Source organism: Dermacentor variabilis, chromosome 8 (assembly GCF_050947875.1).
Source record: "Dermacentor variabilis isolate Ectoservices chromosome 8, ASM5094787v1, whole genome shotgun sequence".
Lineage (NCBI taxonomy): Eukaryota > Metazoa > Arthropoda > Arachnida > Ixodida > Ixodidae > Dermacentor > Dermacentor variabilis.
In genome coordinates, this window is record NC_134575.1 from 20,689,933 (window position 1) to 20,695,829 (window position 5,897).

General features: G+C 45.2%; 1 pseudogene; it reads right to left on the minus strand.

Annotated features, from left to right (window-relative positions):
* Window positions 1-3,327: 3,327 nt before the first annotated feature.
* Window positions 3,328-3,438, minus strand: LOC142591811 (U6 spliceosomal RNA; annotated as a pseudogene).
* Between the last annotated feature and the right edge of the window lie 2,459 nt (window positions 3,439-5,897).

Below are 5,897 nucleotides of genomic sequence, written 5' to 3' on the forward strand. Positions count from 1 at the left end.
TTTTGGACACCATGAGCTTAATCTGTTTTCCAAAGAAAACTGTGGTTTAAGGTCACAAGGGAACCCTAAGGAGTGCGAGCACAAATGGGTGTTTCCTGACTCTCATATATTCCTTCATTCTCAAATAGGTAGGTGAGGATCGATCTCGGAAAATGGATGAGGGTGAGGTAAGGCCGGTTCTGTGAGAAGGGCGAGGCGGGTTGACGATAGCAAGCCTATTATGAATTATGCCTAATATGTATTACGCCGATGTATTATGCCTATTGAGGGAACGCGATCCACAATAACGAAGCGCATAGAAGTCGTACAGACAGTGTGCGTAGCAAGGCAAATCGCTATCTGCTATAGATAATGTCGAAATGCAACAAATACTCCTTCCTCATCTGCCTGCAGCAAAAGTTTTTGCCCCCGATGACATCATACGGTGAGACAGTTACACTGTACTAAACCGCGGCTGCTGAGCAAACGACGTGCAGGCGTACTGCTTGAAGCAGAGCGGCAAATGCTAGCCCAGCCAGCTGGCGTTCAACAGGACGAGTGGGAACTGCCCCGCCTCGGGCATACGAGAGGTGCGAATACTCGACGATAAAGAAGGGCGAGTCTTCACTCAGTCGTTTCTCATGGCGCGTTGCACAGAGGACGTTTGGGCCACGCCTATAAAGGCAATTTCTCACGTGCTATCCTATTGTCCCTATTAGGCTGGGACGCACACGGGTTGGTGTGAAACAAGCTTTTCCAAGAATTGAGGTCTCATAATGGCCGAGCTCTTAGCGAGGAGCGCGCCTGAGCCAATTTCACTGGCAGGTATCTACAATCAGCAGTAGTCTGAATCCCATGGCCGCAGTGCATGCTGTTTAGATATACCATCTGAGTTTGGAAAAGGCGGGCCTGCAGAGAGCCCCATTATTCCTATAGTCCCGATTTCCTTGTTCAAACACCATAATGTAGGCAAGAAGCGGATCGGGAGACACATTCACTAATAAAAGAAACCTGTGAACTTCCGGCGACACCTGGGTTTCAAGGCTCAACTTCTACCAGGTAATTCCTTTACGCGAATTCTACCAACGTATCTCGTCTAGCGTTTCTACAGTCACCGCTATAGTTGATAATTTCTTCTTCCCAGGCGTGCTTTTTTCCTCACTTTTGCATTGAAGTCGCGCATCATTACGGTATACTGAGTTTGCACTTTTCTAATCGCTATTTGAACGTCTTCACAGAAATGATCACTTTAAACATCATCACGACTGGAGGTTGGAACCTAGGCTTCCACTGCCTTTAATATATACCTCTTATTAGCATTTTTTGCGAATACTGTTACCCTCTCCTAATTGCTGTAGAATTTTTCAATGTTGCCCGCTATGTCCGTATAAATTAGGAATCATACTTTGTACTGCTTCTTATTTGGAAGTCCTCTATAGCAGAGGACGTTGCCATCAGTCAGCACTGTATAAGCCTCACCAGCTTTTTCGAAACTAAGGCAAATGATATCCCAAACAAGCCCTTATAGTTCCTCAAAGAACTGGTCTCAGCTAGCTTCTCTCGGGAAAGTTCCAGTGTTAAATGTTGCCAGGGTCAGTTTCCATTGGTGGTCTGTCCATGTCCATGGATTCTTAGCACCCTGTACTATGCTGCAGGCCTGACCACCACCTTCTTCAGGGGCTCCACAGCGACTAAGCACTGAAGGCCGTTGGTTGATCGGATGATTCATTTTGGAAGGAATACTAGAATACTGAAACAGTGAGGCCAATCTTTAGTTGAAGCTTACTCGGTGTTCCTAATTGGATTAGTATAGCTCCAATGGCTCTCGGCATTTTAGCCAGTGTCAGGCATCACTCCAAGCCGAGAAGTGTAGTGTGTTGGAAGAGTTGAAGCCGAGCTTACCACTTTGGATTTAAAAAAATACCGATGACTTGAACTTCTGACTATGGCAACAGAGCATCGAAGTTTGCTCAGTCCGATAACATTGCAGGCCGTGGGGCCAGCTTATGGCGATGAATTTCAGCGCAGAGGATATGACATGCGTAAAGGCTCCCTTGATTTAGCTACGATAGACAGGTTTTGCTGATTGTGATAGGTAGCACAATATAGAATTATTTATAAATGCTTGTAACCGCGTAGGTACGGAATCAAAGGTACGCAGGCGACTTTGAGCGCGGCTAGGAATACAAGGCGTTTCCACGATCTCGAACAACACTTAAAACGACCAGGGGGCAAAAACATCGCGGAACATGTTGCCGCTATTACCCAAAAGAGCACGAGGAACGCATGTGAAGGCGACAGATTAGGCCAAAGAAAGAATGAACGAAGTTCTTTGTTGCAGTTTTTATTTGAAGTGCAGATAAATAAACGAAAAAGATATATATATATATATATATATATATATATATATATATATATATATATATATATATATATATATATATATATATATATATATATATATATATATATATATATCAGATCATTGGGAAAAGAAATGAAAAACCCAATCTACGCCGACTGCAGCTTCGCGGACGTTCACTAGGAGAAGCATACAACTCAAAAATCGGCACATGCTAGGGCTCACAAGGGGTGACCTGCGTTGCTTGAGCAGCATGCTGGTAGCTCTTTCGGCTTTGCGAGGACAGAGAGGGAAATGGTGCGCTTGGCGGTATTTCACTTGACACTAACATCGGCACCCATATCAATAGAAACATCTCTTTGTTGTAGCTGTCGGTGACGTAAAAGAGATGACCTTGAGGGCCAGCAGGACCACTCATTGACATTATTGCTCCTTGTCATTCTTTTTCTGCAAGGTACACGGCATATTTTTGAGTCCCTCAATGTGAAAAACAACCTTAATGAACTAAAGGAAACTGGCACAACCAAGATATTGCAGGTTTAAGGCAAATAAAGAGAATATATAGGGGTAGAGAGCCCGAAGTAGATTTTAATAAAGAACCAATTACAAAAAAATGAGGTACAGCCGATATAGAGAATTAGGTGCCACCAGTTTAACTTTCTAGTTAATAACTCATAACTGGAGATCTGAATTATCATGGCATGTTGCGTCTCAGTAGTGTCTCCGGAAAAGATAAATCCCAGGCAAGTGCGTCAGTGTGCCAGGTCAAGTTAACATGTCCATGGACTTCACCCTCCACTGATAAGTTTGGATAACTGAAACTAAGCAGTTGATAAATCACAAGTATAGATGGAAGACAAAATCTTAGCAGGAGGACGATTGGATTGGATTGGATTGGAGGGAACTTTATTTATGCCTGCAGTTGGGCGCTCGCGCGCCCCGACGAGGGCCTACGTCATCCTCGAAATCGCCGTTACTCGGCGACTTCGAGGATGACACGCTTCCCAATTTCGCGTGTCATCTCTGAGCAGGGGCTGTGCTAATTTTCTCTGTATCTTTCCAATTTCTTTTTATTGTATGTTCTGCGCAAGTAAACAGGCATAGCAAGCGCTCTCTGCCAGCGCCAAACGCTGATGCTATCAGGAAAAGAGAGTGCCATTTCGCTGGTCTATCGAGCATTTGAGTCACGAGCACCGAGTGTGGCAGTTGTAGTGGCCAGTATTGGAGGATCCACAGCACACGTTGTGCTCGCCATTTAAATTACATTGTGGCAGATTGGAAGCGACAAGTTCTCCGAGGATGATAAAGCCTCGCCGCAGGGTAGTGATCTCGCGAGGTGAGCTGGCAGTGTTGGGTGGGAAGCGCGGCGAAACAACAGTAACAACAAAAACGCGTACCGACAAAAGATGTGGTGATAGAGGAGATGCCGTCGACGTCCATCGTTTTGTCAGCATGAACAGCTGAAGCTCTTAGGGGAGGTTTGTTGCGTCGGTCGTGATATTCTGCCTGATATCGTAGTCGCGCCAGGAAAATCTGCCAACGGAGCAGCCAGTTAAATGTTACTCCTCGATCTCCTAGCAAGGCTTGCACATGACAGAGAAGTGAGTAACCGAGTTTCTCCCGTCGCATCGGCTGCAGCGGGCTTTTACATTCAGGCACTATGAAATCTTCTGCTACGATGGCCTTACTTGTGCCGTACGAATATGCGATGGATGTTTTCGAGAGGATGTCGAACACTTCGAGCACGAGGTCGCAAAGAAGGCCGGACGAGATGCCAGGAAAGCCAGGTGATTTAAAGTTGATGCGACACAGGCCGTACAATATTTCACCTTGCACGATCAGTCTTCGCAATATGGCGCCCACAAATGCTGGACCGTTATCGCTTGAACAGCCAGAGTAGATGATGTGGCTGGTGTGTTGGGGGGGGGGGAGGTTCTTTATAAAGATTGTGTTCTGTCATATAAAGTAACAACACTATGGATGCCACTCAAAGGACACGAACTCATGTCACGGTATAAGTGAGTCTCCTTCACTGCTACTACTGCGCCAGAGAGCCTGTGTAAATTATGCCCCCACAACTGCCTTCATAGAAGGATTGCGCACTGCTACTGTATTAGAACCATTTTCGTTGCAAACAGAGTTAGAATATTGGTGACAAGTCTGATGTTAGACATTTTTGTACCCTCTTTTAACCACAAGTTCTGGTGAGAGGCAGGAATTTATATTTGAAAGCAGCGGTCATGACAACGCTAGGGTCTAAACATGATATAGAGCTCCTCTTCTTCGGTATGTTTGCTTATATACACGCCTAGCACAGCCACGTGTCACTCTGGTTTCAAGTAATTTATGGGAATCAAGGTGACAAATACTTTGCTTTGTTCTATTGATATCCTGTGAGTTTCAGGCGTTTCGAGGTGTCAGTTTCGTTTGCATGGAGGCACCTGCGCTTGTTTTCACTGCATTTTAAGGTGTGCTAAGCTGCTGGACTTGCATTCCTTTTTTACGTTATGTGTATTGATTCAACGACAAGGCTTGTTCAGGAATCCCCCATCAACCGAGATTCATTTTGCTTCCACAAAGTCTGCACTGCATTTTTGTGTTATTGATTGAGCTTTAGCTTCAATGCAGCTAGGGAAAGGATAACACAAATTGAACGCCCTCTTTAGCAAAATTATTGTAGCGATACACCATGTTGCAGATGCACTGTAATAAGTGGTTGCACTAGAATCGGAATTAAATTTTTTATCTCAGAGTCTAAATTTGAAACACGACTCTTTTTAATGAGTTTTGAAACTTGAAAACTCTGACAGCGCTACTCTTGTGTTACCTGATCTTTAAGACCTCCGCTTCGGCACATCCGACCAATCAACTGCGATGGGGAGGTTTCAGGCTTTGATGATGATGATATGTAGTGTTAGTTGGCGCAAGGGCCAAGTGTGGCCAACGAGCGCCAAGGCAGTGGTGATAAGTTCGCAAGGTAGTTATGAGTTCTATGGGGTTAATGCAAAGTGGCTGTATAGGGGCCTTAAAATAGTCGCTCTACAGTGCGTAAAATCTATCTGTAATAAGATTATGTCGATGACAAATGACGTGTTCTATGTGCAATAAAATCCATCGTGAAAGAGTGATGCAATACAGAAAATATATTAGATGGTGAAATTATCTGGAGCACCACTGCCTTGCCAGGGCCCTTGAAACACAAAAGCCTAGAGGCATGTGCTATATGAAACAGCTATCGCAGCGGCATCCTCTAAAGAGAGGAGACGCTACGAGTGTGTGGGGCTAATAACATGTAATACAATATCTTTCAGGGAGCCCAGGACTGCGTTGGTGGCAAACGACGGTTCTGGGCCGAGTAACATTACTGGATGAAGGGGGATGTGCTACCGGTATGCTAGGGAAAAATGTTTCCTTCTTTCAGATTCGGCTGCCCGACACTCCAGGAGGACGTGGAGGACGGTCAGCCTCTCACCGCATCTGCCACAGGTTGGGGGATCATTTCCAGTGAGTAGAAAGTTATGCGTGCCAAACGTGTGCCCTATTCTGAGGCGACAGA